This window comes from Chaetura pelagica, unplaced genomic scaffold (genome assembly GCF_000747805.2).
Source record: "Chaetura pelagica isolate M959 unplaced genomic scaffold, ChaPel_1.0 scaffold244, whole genome shotgun sequence".
NCBI classification, from domain to species: Eukaryota; Metazoa; Chordata; class Aves; order Apodiformes; family Apodidae; genus Chaetura; species Chaetura pelagica.
Genome location: NW_009953719.1, coordinates 210,534 through 227,007, shown reverse-complemented (window position 1 = coordinate 227,007; position 16,474 = coordinate 210,534). Strand labels below are relative to the sequence as shown.

At 41.9% G+C, this 16,474-nt stretch overlaps 1 protein-coding gene across 1 annotated transcript in view; it reads right to left on the bottom strand.

The window, feature by feature from the left end:
* The window catches only part of CLIC6 (chloride intracellular channel 6), a gene marked incomplete at its 5' end in the record, with an annotated part of 31,666 nt that overhangs the window by 5,760 nt on the left and 9,432 nt on the right, over positions 1–16,474 (bottom strand). The window lies entirely within an intron of this gene.

Genomic DNA, 16,474 nt, shown 5'->3' with positions numbered 1-16,474 from the left:
AGTTCAGCAGAAGCCTCGCTCCAGCTGAACACACCCGTCTTTGCTGAACTGAGGACTAAGGAAGCACAAGTGCTGTGTGCTCCTGGCTAATCCCTCCTTGTGATAAACCCAAGGCTCCCACTTTAAAGACAGAAATGTGGCTGTATCCAAGTCACATAACCTCACTTTCTGTGTCCCCTTGTAATGACGGGCTTTCCTTTTTGGCTAAGCAAATCATCAGGTGTCAGTGTAACGCACAAGAGGTGCAACTCACTGAGTACGTGGCCACAGAAGCGTTGCTCTCATGAACTTTGTATTACATTTTGTTAAGAGGCTTCATGAAAATGAGGGTAAGCCTTGCATAGTTATTCTTGGTTAAGTTAGGCTTCAAGCAACATTGTTGGAAGGAATGAGAGGTTCAATTTTTAAGTCCTTCATCTGATTCTCCTAAAGCACAGTTTTACAACTGAGATTAAATGTAAGGGTGCAGAAGTAAAAAAAAAGGTGTATCATTTACTTACTTAATAGGTTAGTTCATTAAGGTTTACAACCTTATATCCAAACAACACACATTAACGAAACCAGATCTGCTTGCTCTTTTACTTTCCTCAACATTATCAAATGAATCTCAAATATAGTAAAAAGTTCTCCATAAACAAACATTGCCATTGGATTAATTTACAATGCTCACCTTCACAAAGAGCTCTATGTCTGGAAATGAGCACCTGGCTGGGAGCAGGCAAGTGTCTGCCATGGAGCTTGAATGGCACATCAGGAAGGACACTGCTGCAGCTTGATTAAATGATCTTATTGTCTGTATCAGCCCAAAGGATTCTCCTCTGAAAACTCTCTGCTGCTTTCTGCCTCTGGTACTGCAACAATCACTGGCTTTCTTGGTAACGAAAACCAGAATAGCCTATTGCCTTAAATGCTGCCAGGCAGTGAAAACTTTTAGAAATGCTAAAACAGCTGGACTGCTCTGTTAGGAAAGTCTTGTTTTGTAGGTGGCAAAAATGAAAGCTGGTCAAAAGCTACTATTGTATTTTACCTCCTACTCAGAGCACTGCTTTCCAGCACTGAACAGCTTACAGAAACAGAAGATAGAGAGCCACTGTGTGTTTCTTAAGAACAAGTGTACAAATGCTGCTAGCATGTGCTTAAAATAAGAGTTGAATACACAACACCACTATTTTGCCTCATTCTGCCTCTTATGTTTTTATGTTTTACCCACCTCCCAGGGAAAAAAGGGGTGAAGGGTGTAACTATAACCCCTCAGTGCTAGCAGTGGGCACCCCACACTCTCTCAGTGCTAGGCTGCACTCTGTGGAGAAGCACCAGTCAGGGGATGTCATTTTGGAGGTGCTGTGTGTGGAGGAGGCAGGCAGGTACATCTGGCAATGGAATGGCTCCTGCTGGCTCCTTTCCAGCTGCCCCTCCCTCTCTGCCACAGCCACATCCCAGCCCACCACCCTCACACAAGCTGCACTGCCAACAGCTACCTTATTCATCCAAGATGGGCTCTCAGGGAAACCCCCTAGGGCAGGAGATGGAGGGGACAGCAGCCCAACCTGGTACCAATCTGTGCTTTGGTGTCTTAAACAGTTTACTTCAGAGGAATTTAAACCATCCACCTAAGTCAGTGAAGAAATAACCTTACCATAACAGATTGCTGTGGTTTGGGGAAAGAAAGAACAAGCATCCAGAAAAAACAGCTCCTACAACCGATTTTGTATTTTAAATCAGTCTTTAAGAGGAAAAAATATGCTATCTCAGCAGGGTTCATATCCCTTACAGGGAGCTTTGCAGATAGCCCTGTGGTCAAGAAGAGCTATGTGATCAAGAGTGACAGCAGGGTGAACTTTTCCTGATCAGTTGCTACCTTCTGACGGCCATTAAATCCCAACATTTTTGGCTCCTCTAACTTTCACTGCTGGAGCTAAGGGAATGCAATTGTTGCTTTGCTTTGTCCCCCATCACCTTGGTGACAGTAAATTTCAAGGAGCTGGACGCAGCAGCCCCAGCCTAGACTCCTGTTCATAGGTAGAGTCAGAGATCCAGGTCAGGACAGACGTATTACCATGACAAACACATGCACATGCCCAAAGTCCTCATTGTCCTCAACTGGAATAACAAACAAGCAGCCAGGAAGGTGAGCGACTGGCAGCCCTGGAGATGTGACAGAAGCAACCTCCTGTTTTGTTTCTGTGTGCAATTTTTTTATTGTCCATACCTACTTGGGAGGAAAATCCACTACAGCACTACTGCTTTTCTGTTTTGCAACAGATAAAATAGCAAACAGCCAATCTCTCAGCCTTGACCTTCATGCCTCTCAGCCTGCTAGCAATCTATTGCAAAAAAACCTTAAAAATTAAAAAATATTTGAACACTGAGGAACTGAATAAAACAGATGATTAAACATCACTGATTACAGCAATGTTCTGCCTGCTGTATCCACTGAGATGATTGTTTGCTTGATACTTTTTGACTACTGCTGTGGGCTAGTCCTGATGATGTTACACACTCCAAGGAAGTCCAGAAGATATCTGACCTTCCCATCATGTGCTGTCTGCTCTCCCATGCTACCTGCAAGTGGCATTACTAGCGTACTGCTATCTTACCTGTGTTCTGTGCAATACAGATACCACTGTCTCCAGTGAAGTGCTGCAGGGTTTGCCCAGCTTTGCAGAAAATAAATCCACAGGAACTAGGATGTTTCCCAGTTTCTGATATGGCCATGATCCTTCTCACAGGCTGAAGAGGTTCTAAGCAGTTTCTTTGTGAAATAATTGGTGCACTTTATGAATATAAAACTATTCTAAAAGCCCATGCTGGCCAGGTTGTGTAGGAGTACATCCTGACATCTAAGACAGTTCCATGTCCTCTAGGGTTGCTGTGCATGAACTGAGAACAACAGCCAGATCTTTGGCAGTTACTCAGTCAAAAGCCTTTGCTTTGGTAGAGAAGGCAGAAGCTATTCAGGTGAGAAACTGGAAAGGTGGTGAGCACATTGAAGTTTAGGAAGCTGAAAGCCATTTAGTCCCCAGGGACTTGAGCTCTGAGTGAAAGGTGAAGAGAGGACAAATCTCTAGACTTGCCATGCCAGGGCTTGTGGTGGATACCTCCAAGTTTCCTTCAATTCTGCAGAGCTGGAGGCAAATTACAGTAGCACACTCAATAGCACAACCAGTGGTTAATTTTTTCCCTATTGTAACAGTGACCAGCAGTCAGAAGTGACTGCAAGACCTCGAACACCAAATCTGATTCAGACCTTGACATGGTTTGACCTGGCAGCTCAAAGACATTGTGGATTCCTATAACATTCACTGAAAGCCCAGAATATGGGTATTTTCTTCTGCTGTGGAAAACAGGGTGAATACAGCTAGCTAAAATATCTTCAGATACATCAAGTTGTATTTTGGCTTACAGGAGACAACTCTGTTGTCCTAACTAAACTCATCTAATCTGGGGAGCTCCAGTTCCTACTGGACATAAAAGCATCAGTGACATACCAAAGGTAGTTGTTCAAAGTTCCAAACAGAGGGTCTACTATGATGACACCAGCCACTCAAAAAACATGAGCTGGGATACTGAAATAGCTTTATAGCTATGAACCCAGCAACACGACAATAGCTGAGCCATGCCATCATTGTATAATAATGTACCTTCTAACAAAGCAAGAGTGGCCTTTTTACAGAAGTGAGCCTGTGTGTCAATCTCTTACCTTGCAGGGACATGATGCAGCAGTGAGAAAACCAGAAAAGACTCACCTATCCTCATAGCACAACTACGGGCATTGCAGCCTGGGAGCAAAACTCCCTGTGTTTTTCTCCACACTAGCACTCAGGGATGTATAACTTTGAGCTGTGATTAGTACACTCACTGAATTTAATTACAGTTCCTCACTGTTGTGTTTAGTGATGATGGAGGGTGAAATCTTAACTCCAGTGAAATCAGCAGGAGTCTCTTGCTGTTGATTCAGGGGAGGATTGTGCTCCCAAACTGGTCATAATCTTACTAACCCAGCAGATGCTGCTGTAATTGTAGGTCATACTGCAAGCTGGCCTCCACCTGTAATTGCTGTGACACTGTCTTAACATCCAGATCTTGTGGGTGAAGTAGGACAAATCCCCAAAACACACAGCTAGTTTTTATGCTCTTCTGCTGCTTAAATAGATGGCTAACCACCGTAATGAGTAAGTGGCACTTAGGTATTAATTGTGATCGGTCAGGAGGTCAACATGCTTTTTCTAGTAATACTGGGATTTAATGAGTTCATTAATCAAATAATCAAGACAGACATTGCTGTAGAGGACAAAAAATTCAGGCTGTGCATAGACACCTTCATTCAGAGCCTTCAGAGCCCTGGGCAGCAATCGTATATTGTGACATAATCAACTTATTACAGCTCTCCATAACCATGTGCCACTACTTAATGACATTATCAGCCTACACTCCCTATTTTCATTATTTTTTCACTGTTCCATACTCTCGTCTATTTTTGTTTGTTTGTTTGTTTGTTTGATTTTTTGTACTTGTTCTGGTTCTTACTTAAAGATGCTGGGACAGGGAAAAGTTCTCCACACCCTTCTTTCCACTACTGCTTAAACTCACAGGTAGGAGCACCATCATGCCTTTGGATCATTTCACTAGGCAGCAAGACCTTGAGCACAAAATATTAGAGGGTCCCAAAAGACCTATATACAGTTTCTGGAGTTGCTGCTGCCACCTTGATTCAGCAGCTCTGCTTTTCAGAGTGGCCCTGAAGAAGTCACTCGCCTCCACATCCTCAGTGGATCCTCAAGATAATAATAATAAGATATATAATAATAAGATAAATAAGATATAATAATAAGATAAGATAATAATAATATAAATAAGATATAATAATAAGAAGATATAATTATCCTCAAGAGGATAATTATAGTGTCTTTACCCAGGAGTCATACATTGTATGTCAGTATTAAGCCAATAGTTTGGGCCCTCCCTGAGCTGGAGCTGCTCTGCCCCTGGAGCTGTTGTAAGGATTTGTTTTGTAACCGTTTCGTTCCAAACATCTTGGGAAACAGGTTTTTGAAGGCTCTGCTACTGACCTCAAGTGTTGTGTGCCTTCAAAATTGTGATGAGTGGTATTTGTTTTTCCTGGACTTTTTGTTTCTTTTTGAAGTTTAAGCATGGAAGAAACAGTTCAGAAGGAGCAGAGAAGACTTTTAAAATTTGTTTTCATATAATTATATAACCCCTTTGAAGCTACAATAAAAAGGAGAACAAGAAGCAGAACTTTAAAATTTTTTTTTCCTCAGAAGCTGAACTCCAATTCCATTTTCTCTGTTTGACACAAGAGAGCTACATTACCTCCTTTGCCATATTTATGCTGGACAAGAGTCAGGTTTATCCAGCAAGTGAAGCAGAACTGCTGCCTACTGGGAGACAGCAAACCATCCAGCTGGGACCAGGACTGTCTCCTGCCTGTTCTGCTGAGCTAGCTGTCTCAGGCTGAACTGGGACTTTCCTCCAAGTTTCCTTATTCAATCCTCAGCTATCAGGCACTTCTTGTGTGCTCTTCCTTCTCATATCACCCCAAGAACTCCCCATTCTCACCACACATTTGATCTCCTATCAAAGAACAGGAACCCCAACAACTGGTTCAAAACTACTCCCTAAGAAACTACAAGGAGTTCACAAGCTTGGGCCGCCTGTGGGAAGCAACTTTAAGGCTGGGTGCAACTTTCAAGACCAGCAGCTATTTTCCTTTAATTCCATCTACAGACTCAATTGTTCTGCACTGGCAGGGATTAGCTGAGCCCACTGCATTCCTAGCACCGACTCTTGCCCTCAACTAAGTCCTGCAATGCCAGCCTGACAGCAGTAGCTCCAATGAGCAGCTACCACTGGCTCTGCAGGCACAGGGACAAGGCAAGAACAGCCCCTGTGGTAGACAACTCTGGACAGTCATCAAACCTGGCTGCACAACAGGCAGGGAGAAAGGGGAGGGGAGCCCTCAGTGCCTGTCCTCTCCTCTTGACCCCCGAGTGGAAACACCACTACCTTCTGCTTTACCATGAAGTGCCCAAGCCATTTTTTTAAGACTGTTTTTCCAGATCATAGGCAGAAAGACAGTGGGAAGCAGAATTACTGCACTCCCACACTCCTACTAGCACTAAGACCTCCTTCAGCCCTGGCAATAACTGGTTGCGAGAGGCAGAAGGGTTTGACTGCACTATAGCTTGCTACACTAGAAAATGTCTATTTTCTAGACATAGCCTTGCTCTGCTAGCGTGCTCTGACAGATATATTGATTTACTGTTTTTTAAAAGCATCCACTCCTTGAGGATACAAAGTGTATTTTACGTTCCTGATACCTGCTACAGTGTTCATGCAGACTCTTATAGTACTGCAACTCTGAAACAATGCAAAATTGGCAATATTACTTCTGTTATGAATGCCATAAAAATACAAGTGATTTTGGTTCATTGAAGGCAACTATAATGCACTAAATAACATGATATTCTGTGCTAGGCTCAGAGGCACCATAGGCATGTCATTTGGGTCAGATCATGTTCAAACCAAAGCTTTCTGCGAGGAAGAGACAGACTACCTGGAATTTTCTCTATCTAAGCACTGTGTTAATTTTGTGGCCTAGGGCTAGGGCACGAACAGCCAAACGCTGAATTTTACAGAACTCTTTTGATGCCACCTACTGGACTTCACGTGGAAATCCTGAGTTCTGCTCTTGGGAGCGATGAGCAGCGGCAGCCTCCTCAGACGTTAGCACATCTCATGAGAGATTCTGCCTCGGACATGTGTCTGCCACAAGGTACCTTGCTTTTTGCTAACAGCACTCTTGAGAGTACTTGAGATGCTGAAATTGTACTTCCAGGCTAGGCTTTAAGATAAAGCATTTGTTATTTAAAATCAATTTCAATAGACAAAGTAAAAATTTTGCTGCTCGTTATTCCAATATTTTTAAGCAGTCATGTAGCTCTGCCTATTTACTAATATCCAACAATTAAAACAGATGTTTCCAGCTGATGTTTAATTTCTCAGCCAAATAGCAGAAATAGTAATATTTAAAACATGGCTGGTAGTTGAGGCTCCTGCACATAAATTGTATTTTTGGTCCCTGCCAAGGTAGACTCTTGCTATGTGTGACATCCTGAATAGCGAAGTTCAATGAGAAAGCTGTGTTAAATAGCATTTGTACTTCTTCAAGTAAAAAAAATTAACCCCCCCTTCCCATTCTCTCTTTTTAAAGAGCAAGATAAGCACCTTGATGTTGCAAGTGTGACATAAGGATTTTTGGTTTATAAAGAAATTAGTCTTAATTTATATTTATAAATTTTAATAACATCTGCCTTTTATCTTGAACAGTATGACAGGGTTCAGAGAACACCAAACATACTTAAAGGCTTAAAACTTTGAACACGCAAATTTAGTAACACACTTTTTGTCCTAAACCCTAATTAAGTTTTCAGGTTAAGGAGGCAACAGTAAATGTAAGCACAAGCAGTCTGCTAAAAATAGCTTCTTTTGCTTTTTAAGGTGCTAAGACAAAAAAAAGGCATGCAGAGGAAAGAGGGAGCAACTATACAAAATGTCTTGTCTGCACAACGGAGTGTTTTGACTTTCACAACCCTCTCCTAAGGTATCACTTGTAAGGTCCATTTTTCCTGCTCAAGCTGGAAAAGTCGCTGACTCAGCTGTCCTTGCTGACTTAAATGCAACTGGGAACAAACCCTGAGCATTCTACTTCCAATACAAACAATTTCTGGTAGTTGAGCCTTCTATCAGAAGAAAGTTGATTATGAACTTCTTAAATTAGAGCCGGGTAGATTTAGATTAGACATTAGGAATAAATTCTTTACAATGAGAGTGGTGAAGCACTGGAACAGGTTGCTCAGAGATGTAGTGGGGCACCCATCCCTGGAAACCTTCAAGGTCAGGCTCAGCCAGGCTCTGAGCAACCTCATCCAGTCAAAAAGGTCCCTGTGCACTGCAGGATGGGCTGGACTAGATGATCTTTAAAGGTCCCTTCCAATCCCACACATTCTATGATTCTATAATTCAGCCCTGTAGGAAGCATGACCCTTTTCTGCATGAGCAGGAACAAACCCCTTCTCTACCCACCATGCACTCCATAAGAAGGACCATGTCAGAGCTGCAAAGACACCACAGCTGTCATGTCTTCAGCTACATCAAAGGAAAGTTCTCACTCTGTAAACCCCCACCTCAAGCACGTGTTTGGGTGGTTCAAGATAGGTTCTCACTAGTGAGACATTCAGTGCAAGACTGAAAGGATTGCCATGACCACCTGTCCAAACTAAACCATGCTGACATGTTGCAATAGATCTTACACAGCACACAAAATCTGTAACCTGGACGGTCAGATGAAAAACAGACTCTGGGGCCTCTGGATGTCTTCCCCTTTCTTCCTTTCTCCTGTCTCTCTTTCAAGTCACAGTCAATGCATTTAGGCACACCTGTAACTTTTAAACAAGCAAGCTGGCTCACCAACAGCAAATAGGATAGTCCTTAGAGTTTTTTATCTGCTAAATAGCCTCTCAAACAACAATCTATGAAATGTAGCTAGTTACGTTGGATCAAACGGATTTAATTTTGTTGTCAGAATAAACCAGACTTTCATTCTAAGTCCTCTGCACTAAGCAGGGGAGAAGAAATGACAAAGTAAAAACATCAATTTACTTTATATCTCAATGATCCACTCTGCAAACTGAGGTGCTTTGGTAAGGAGGTGTGCTAAAAAGGGTGCATGCCCAGATCAGCAAGCTGCACAAAACCTGAGGACAGGTGAAGGAAGAACTGTGGGAAGGAAACCTGGAAGAGGATTTTTTTTGTGCACTTGGCTTGACCATGACCTGCTACTACCCCAGAGGAAAGAGCCTGATTTTGTTACAGAAACGTGAAGCCTCTCTAACCTGTTTTACAGGGAGAAGCAGAAGTGCAGAGTCCGACTGCACAGAAGAGAAGACAACCAAAAAGCATATGTCTTCTAAAGGGGAAGTGGTTTCAGCCATTGGGTGTCCTGGCCTTCCTGCTTTCTTCCCTCTCCTCACAAAAATGAAAACACACACTCATCCAGGAGGGAGGCTTGGACATTCTGCCTGGCATTTCAGCAAAACATAAGAGAGGGTTTTGATCAGAGAGATGCTGGAGAATTATCTAGTGGTAACAACCAAACCTGCAGATGGAGCCCACAACACGAGGCAGAAACAGAGCGGGTGTTTTTTGGAAAAGACTGAATACAGCACAAACTGGTAACCCTGAGCACTGGGATACTGAACAAGGAAAACGGGCACAAACTGCTATGTTACACACTGAAGCTGGAAGCCTCCACACATACAGTCAGCCAGGAAAAAATGTATCTCTGGTCAGTTGAGACGGACAGAGAGTCCTTGAGTGTCAGTCACCTTTCCTGTCTCACACACTCACCCACATGGAATGTGCCTCTAGTAGTGCTGCTTTCTCTGAGTACAGCCCTAAACAGCCCTAATTTACACCATCTAATTTCACGTAAGTAAGTTGAATCCCACCCCTGGAAGCTACTTATCAGCTACAGAAAACTGCTGAAGGAAAAAGACTGGAGTGTGTTATTCCCAGGGTCTGATCCAACTGCCTGATGGAGCAGTAGGGAAAAGGTGATGTTGGCTCGGGTTCCATCAAACCTGACACTTCCATGGAGGCAGGGCAGGATTAAAGCCATAGCACAAGACATTGTACCTGGTCCTGAAGATGCCTCTGCAAAAGTCTGTTCCTCTACCTTTATGAAAGATTAAATCAAACTTAGTCAAGTGCTACTAAGGTGACAATGAAAATGAGGAACCTATTTTACCACAGAGGACAGGAAAACCTGTTCTTGTTTAGACTTGCAAAGACTGAGGGGAAATATGATTACTCAGCGAAAGTATAATTTTTTTCCCTGATAGTTGGGGGTGATGCTGAAACAACAAAAAAGAAGTGGCTACAGTAATGTTTCTAGATGACCATTAGAAGGATTCCTAACCACCACACCAACAACATTTTGAACCAGGTTTCCAGTAGGATTACTAGTTATATCAATATGTACATGCGTATGTAACAGCACAAGAGGAAAAATGGCCATTTTGTCTCAAGGTGAGATTTGATCCCTTTCAGCGTGGACTTGAACCTGTTCTCCACTGGTAGGTCCCTTGCCACCCATTGTTTATTTGCCCACAGCACAAACATCACTCCAATGACAAGATAATGGCAAGTGCCATGCTTTCGTATTTTGTGCCACCAAATGTGTGCAATGGAAAATAACACATGTAGCAAACTCCAGGGCAATGATGGAGGGGCAATGCTCCATAAATAGCAGCAGCTATCCCAGAGTTTGTATTCTAAAACAACTGAATGATTCCTTGGAAAAGGAATAACGGATAATGGATATGGTGTCTTTGATAGTGAGCTCTAGCCAGACACCAGACAGTACAGAATGCTATTGCAATGAAGAGTGTCCATGTGCCAAGATCAGCCAGACAGCAAAAAGTAAATGGTGCCAGCAGTTATCCTCTCTTGAGGAAGATCAGGTGAACAGTTTGCACAAAATGACATTTTACTTAATGTGGCTTGACCAAGTCACTGCAAATCTAACTGCTGACACTGGATTTTTGATGTATGCTTACAGCTAGGGATGGACATGTGCTTGTATGGGCCAGTATTTATCCACTGGCCAAGTACAACTGCCCAACATACAGCAGAGAAGGAGCGATGCCAGGATCTCAGTGATGGTGATGGAAAGAACACTCTCCTCACCCCTGCAGCCTCACACAGCCTCACACAGTGGCAAAGGGCAACAGCTCCAATGGGACACAAGCCTTGAGGCAGTGACAGGATCCTCAAGCAACCCAGGATGGCTGCAGCATCCTCTAAGACAGCAATCACACCCAAACAGCTCAGGAGTGAGGACAGAAGAGTTCAGGAGGTATCTCAGACCTCAGCTGGTCTCATCGTGGATAATCATCAGAACAACGTATAAGCACATATGGTACCAGAATGCCACCTAGCAGAGCAACAGCAGCAATGGTGAGGGAGAAAGCCTCCTACCTGTCAAAGCAACACAAATAAAGGGTGGGCTGTTGATTCAACATGGAATATTATGGGTTACCAAAAGGCTGGTGATATGGGGTGGTAATTTTCAGACAGGTCTAAGTCGCTGAGCACCTGGAACAGACATCAGGAGGCTGCTGTGGGCTGGCTGCTGCTGGGGCAGCAGGAATGCAGGAAGTCAGTTCTGAGAAAGAACCTGTTCAGCTGCTGAAACCCATCAGCAGTTGTTTGGATTCATCAGATGTTAATGCCCACCCACAAAACAGGAGTACTGCTTTTAAGTGCTGTCAGGATGTGGAGCTCCAGGGTACAGAGCAGCTGCCAAACTGATGCAAGTGTACATCTATGGAAAAGGTGTGGTTGGGATCCTCAGACAGAGGGATTACTTAATCCAGCCTTCCTTTATTCCTCATGGAGACTAACACCTCTATAGCAGCATCTAGGCACTATAAATGAAGTACTCTACAAACACAGAAGAAAAAGACATCTCCTAACTTAAAAAAAAAACAAACAGAAAACTTACATGTAGACCATTAATGGGGATGTGGGAAATGCCAAAATTAAGGATTTAGCCAAAGCTAGACCAAAAAAGAGATGCCAAGGGAAAGAGAATGGAAGGAATCACAGCAGTAGGCACAAGGCAGTGAAAGGAATTAACTTTTTGCCTGCACAGCCTCAGCTGACCACAAAACACCACTAAACTGGTTTTTCTGTGACCACAGATTAGAAGAAGTAGGTGAAAGGTTGAGTCTATCTACAAACAGGACGACAATTTAGATATATCCTTCTACTGTGCTTTTAATGATGCAGCTGTACATTTGAGGGGTTATCTCTTTATTATTAGTTATCTAGCTGTTATTACTAATGACGTAACGTGCTCTGTTCCGGAGCAAGACAACTCTGGTGCTGAAAGCAAGTTCAGGCTGGGCTTCCAGCTGCAGAAATAACGAAACCCTTGCTGCCTCATATTTTAACATCTGAAGCTGGGGCAAGATTTATGTCTCCTGGGCTGGCCACCTGTTAGCATTTCATAACATCTTCTAACAATTTCATTATTAAGGCTTTTCTCATTCTGTTAGATTTTTTGAGGTTACACTACACTTTCTTTCATGCAGTGTTTGCATTAACTTACTATGATTATTTAGTTTCATTGGATTTCATAATTTATATGGTCAGTAAGGCTGAATGCTCTTGGTTCCCAGTTCATGTTGAGGGATTAACAGTCTGCTAGAGTTTTTCTATGGGGTATTTCCCTCAACCCTGTTTTTATGTAGTGAGCAGTGGTCACAGCTTAAAGGGTTATATACATCTTGAAATCCTAATCCTCTCTAGATGACAGAAAGGAAAAGAAGTCTGAAGCTGTAATTTCCTCTGGTTTCAGTTCTCTCTCTCCCCTTCAAGCCAGCAGCCATTTCAGAGCAGAGAAAGCCTCCTTTATTCTCACTTTCGCAGCATTATTTACTTACTCATGTTTGGCTAGGTAAGTAATTATTTCTGAAATTAACTTAATTACTTAGTAAGTAATTAAATGCTTTTGATGCATAGGAAGAATTTTTCCTTCATTAAGAAGCAACTTTGTGGCAATAAACTTTTTACCTTTCCCCAGTTACTTTATAAATAATGATACACAAAAGGCCCAAACTCACTCCTGTTGCTCAGATGAAATATCAAGTTACTTTTCCCTTTGGTCTGTCCAATACTTCTACTGAGCAGTGGGTCTGCCTGCACCTTGCTTTTACAGCTCTGACAAAGATTACATATAAATGAACCATTAAATTATACTTCTGTAAAGCAAACAAACCACAAGAGAGTGAAGGTGAAAAATAGGAACTTTGTGATTTTACTAATATCCACTCTTATTTATATACAAGAGATTAAAAATAAACTTATGTGAGCATGCACTCTTATAAAAGAGAAAAGTAAAGCAATTCTCTGATTTTACACATGCTGCTTTTGCCAGCCTTCAGCCAGGCTCTTCACATTGTCATGGGTATTTTCAGCTACAGCTGCAGCTCTCTACAGGGCAGCTAAAGGCAGTCAACAGGTGCTCTTAGAAAAAAATCCTAAAGTCAAATGAAATTAAAGGAAAAATGCAAATTACCACTTTATTTTCTCAGTGATCTTACAGCTACCTATACCAGGTTCTGCAAATAAAGCAACTCTGGTATCTACAGTGTTAAGCATAACCTGGGACAGTGCTGAGCCCAGTTTCAGAGCAAAACCATTGGTGCTTCTCACCTTGGGAAAACACCTAATTAAACATAGAGGATGGTTGCACCTAGCTACCTGCCATCTGCAGCACAATGAGTATGTGGCAATAATGCAAAAGCAATCAGCAACCAGGAATGCAGTGCTTTGTGAGCTCAACAGTAATTTGCTTAAATAATTAACAAATAGTTTGAGTAATAAGGCCTGGCCGACCCAGCAGAGCTGTCTGAAGGAAACTCCTTGCATGGTCAGATTCTCTCTCATGCTGGGAAAGGGAAATTGGATGCTCTTGTGGCCAACACCAGCATTTGGGGGCATCAAAAAGTGGTTTCCCTGGGGCTGCTTCAGCTTTGAAGGGAGATCTTCATCTCTCACTCCTGCTGCTCAGGGATGCCCTGCTGAGAAGTGGCCCATGGAGCTTCCCGTGCCACATCTCCTGCAGCCAGGCATTGAGGGACGGAGGCCAGCAAGCCCTGGTAGAGAGCTGGGCAAAATTCAACAATTCCCCAGGATTCCACCTCTGGGTCTTAATCCAGCAATCACTCACAGCCTCTTCTTGGCCAGCTACTAAACGCTTTAAGGCAAAGTAAAGATCCTTTCTACTGTTTTTTAGATGCCTAGCCCCCAGTGACAATACCTGAATACAGAAACCCTTTGTGACAGTCCACTTTTTTCCCTAAAAAGGCTTGGAAAATTATGTCAACAAATAGTACTTTGTCCCATCATAATTACTAATGCATTATTACTCATTTATCTCTTTATTTTACAAGGCTTACTTAAAGGCTGGGGACAAGCAAGCTTCCAGGAACTGTGCACAGCAAGGAGAACAAAGGCAAGGCAAGGCAAATCAAACGTAAAATTAAGCAAGAACATTATGATGTGGCTAGCAAAGATGGAAAAACTCCAGCTACAACTTAGTAGGGTTTAAATTAATCCTGTCCAATTTAGAGATATTGTTATCCTACACAAGTAATTTTCATATTGCATGAACTACACTTGTTTTATATCTCAGTCAAAATAGCATTACTTTCAGTCATGGCTATTTATTAACTTTTTTAGTACACAGCAATAATGACTTATAAGTGCATTACTCACACAGGGTGCCCAAGACTTTTTAAAGCAATGTAAGTAATCATTGTCATCTTTCCAAAACAGAAGCCATTTTGTTTTAATGGGAGATGTGACAAAATCTTCATTGCTTATAAAAAACAATAATAATAAAAAAACCAATCAAGTTGCTTATTCAGAAGAGCAGGTTTTAAGCAGAGGCAAAGAGGAATGGCTGCAGTGGTGCCCCTGCTCCACTCCCCCTGAAGTGAGGACAGGGAATACCATTGTCCACTGTCACCACAACAGAAGTATGCCAAATAATTAATTAAAATATGCAGCCCACAGAAAAGGCCATTCCACCTAATCTTTATCCATTCTTTAATTTTAAGATTCAAGATTATTTTCAAAAACCTGCTAGCAGTCTAAGAAAACTGAGAGTCTTTTAACTGAACATTGGTGAAAACTAGAGCTGGGAAACAACCGTCCAGTTACAGATCACTGGTTTTAATCTTATATTAACTAGTTCAAAAACCTAATTTCCTTCTGCTGTGAATTCTACCTAGAGAGTTCGTGCTGTCTGTGTTTGTGTTAATGGGAACATTACCAGGTCACAAGCACACAAGCAGCAAACCAAATGCTATTAGCTATTTATCCTGTTTAAATACCTCAATGCTATTTCTAATCCGTATTTAATAACATGGCAAGAGGCCAGCTGAACATTCTACATGGAGACAAAAATCTTATATCCTTTTTAAATTCTTACAGGGAATTACTTCAACAAAAGAGCATTATATTCTCGAACACATTATAGGTCTGGGAAAAACAGATTAACTGGCATTTCAATGACACATCCTGTTTTACACTTCACCATATGATACTTAACCTGTGACACACAGCCATGCTGTTTCAATCTAAATGCAAAAACTGAACACATGTATATAAAGTATCTGATTTGTGTTGTAAACAAACATGTAAATAAATAAGAAATAACCAAATAAATAAGCTACTTTATGCAGCTTCAGGGAGTAGATTATTGAAGGCTTGAGAAAATAGTTTGCCAATGGTATTTCTAACTGATTTTAAATCAAGAGGTGAAGGTGAGACATGAAAAGAGGGATTTGGTTTTGTGGGTTTCTATCCCACTAACAGTATGTGATACTTTGGTCCAAGTAGAAAATAATTCAAATAACCAGGTAAAATATTACTTAAAAAACCTGTGAGCCCTAGTGGGCATTGGACACGTCCTGAAAGAGCAGTTAAAAACTGGGCAAAAATACCAGCAAAAATCCATTAGCTTGACAGAGAGGGGGCTCCCCTTCCTTATATAAATTAAAATTCCAGGCTATTCATCATCTGGCTCTCCCCACCACCTTGATTCCATTCACAGGTTTTGGGAAGCTATGAGAAACACAGTATTTCTAATTAAAATACAGATTTTAAATAAATATATACTGCATTAATCATACTGCAAACCAATCAGCCCCAGTGTGTACAGCTGTAACACTGATATTCCTCAAAACAAGGACTGTCCCTAAGGTCCTGGTCCCCAGGGAGCCTCCAGCTCCTGTGTTGCTCCTGGTGAAAAGGAGGAAGTAGTTTTGCCAAGGCAGTTGGTAGCGTGTTTGTTTATGCAGGTAACATATGCTCCCAAATTTTTAAGGCTTTAGGTTATATTTGTATCCTGTTTCATATGCCACCCTCATTGAACATTGATTATTATTTATTATTTTAATAAAATGCTCAGGTTCTGTAACAGCTTTAAAAAAATAATTTCAGAAATTGCTTCCAGATAAACCTTCACGATTCTCCAAGGCACAAATGAGAATTTTTCTGAAATCTGAGTAAATGTTTAACTTCTCTGTAACTATCCAACTCGAGTAACTTGGGGAAGGGCACACATTTGTGACTCCAGTCCCACTTGTAATTTCCTTTGCAACAACTATAATACTAGTCTATTTTGAATATTCAAAGATATGCTGAAATTTTGCCAGTGAGCCAGTCCCAGGCTAGTGACAGGGAGGAGGCTGGACGGGCATCCTCCTACTGCCAGAAGGCTCCAACATCCTGCCCTGTGGGTTGCAGGCTGCACGAGCTGCCACTGCTTGCCTTGAGAAGCTCAATACTTCTACAACAGAATTAAAACACCTTCCTGCTG